Here is a 1,550-nt window from a genome sequence, read left to right on the forward strand (position 1 = left end):
CCTGCATTAGCCTCCTGAGTAGCTGGGACTACAGGTGCCCGCCACAACGCCCAGGTATTTTTTGTTGCAGTTTGGCCAGGGCTGGGTTTTGAACCCACAACCCTTGGTATATGGGGCCAGCACCCCACCCACTAAGCCACAGGCACCACCCTATTTTTGTCTCTCTTAATGTTTGCCACATGTATAGAATAATAAGAATATCTTACATTTCAGGTTGGCAGCTGAGAGAAGAAGCTGGAAAGAGGCAAGTTCCTGGCACAAAGGTGGCTCTGCAGCATAATTTAGGCCTTAGCAGGGCTGTGGGATGGGTTTTCCCGAAACTGCTGGTTCTTTTAGAACTCATCAAATTGAGATTGCGCCAATCAGCTCTCCAGGTGATCAATTTAAGGCAAATCTTGTCTTTAAGGAGACTGAGAAGCTTGAAGAGGAAGAGAAACAGTTTGTGATTGAAAATCACCTTGAAGGTTAAAATACCTTCAAGGTGAAGGATGGCCCTGGTGGCAAAGAAGCCACCTGGGTGGTGGATGTGCAGAACTCCAAAGGATCAGTGCTCAGCTAAGAAGGCTGACTGCACCACCACGATCACAATGGCTTACTCCAACTCATTGGCTTTAAAGACTGGTAAAATGAATCCTCAGTCGGCCTTCTTTCAAGGCAAACTGAAAACCACTGACAATGTGGGTCTGGCTATGAAGCTGCAAAATATTCAGCTTCCGCCAGGCAAAGCTAAGCTGTGAAGAACTCCCTTTGACTATTTTTGAAAGTCAAGATGAGATGTAGAGCTATAGCTCAGATAGTGTATATTTCACTGTCAGAATACTGTAGAGCGAAACTACACATTGGCATATTTTTGTGAGACAGGTTTGTTTTTAAATTGGTATGACCAGTCTTGTTTTCCCTAAGCTCTGGGTGAACAGAGCCTGATGGTATCCAGCTGCTTTGCTCAGTTGTTTACAATTGTGCATTACAAAATTAATATGGTAATTATGGTTTGGGGTAAAACTGAATTTCAGAATAAAATTAGGAAGAGTAAAATCCACAGTTATGTAAATAAAGCTCTTATGATGCTTATTAAGTATATTTAGGGATTATTCTACTGAATATTCAATTTAAGAGTTTTCCTTGGGAGAACTAGTGAAGAAACAATACCAACAGCTGGTCAGTAATTAGTGCTGTGTACTTAATGACCTTAATTAATCTCTCATTAATAGTGCTTAAAATTCTACACTGAGATGATTAAAAAAACAACTTAAAAATTTGGCATTTCAAAAAAATTTTTGCATTTCATGCCATCAGAAACAGTATTTTCTTCCCAAATTAAAATAAAAAAAAAAAACATGATAACTGCTTGGGGGGAGGGGAGAGTGTAGCTGAACACAGGATCATTTTTCTTTTTGCAGTTTTTGGCTGGGCCTGGGTTTGAACTCACCACTTCTGGCAGATGGAGCTGGCGCCCTACTCCTTTAGCCACAGGTGCCACCCCAGGCTCATTTTTAAAATAAAAATATTTTAAAAATGGGTTTCCTTCTTGCAAAATCTACAATTAGTCA

The 1,550-nt window shown here is 40.6% G+C and overlaps 1 pseudogene; it reads left to right on the top strand.

The window, feature by feature from the left end:
• The first annotated feature begins 221 nt into the window (after positions 1-221).
• On the top strand, positions 222-737 carry LOC100964983 (annotated as a pseudogene).
• Positions 738-1,550: the final 813 nt, after the last annotated feature.

This window comes from Otolemur garnettii, unplaced genomic scaffold (assembly GCF_000181295.1).
Source record: "Otolemur garnettii isolate 467f Iridium unplaced genomic scaffold, OtoGar3 scaffold00022, whole genome shotgun sequence".
Taxonomy (NCBI): domain Eukaryota; kingdom Metazoa; phylum Chordata; class Mammalia; order Primates; family Galagidae; genus Otolemur; species Otolemur garnettii.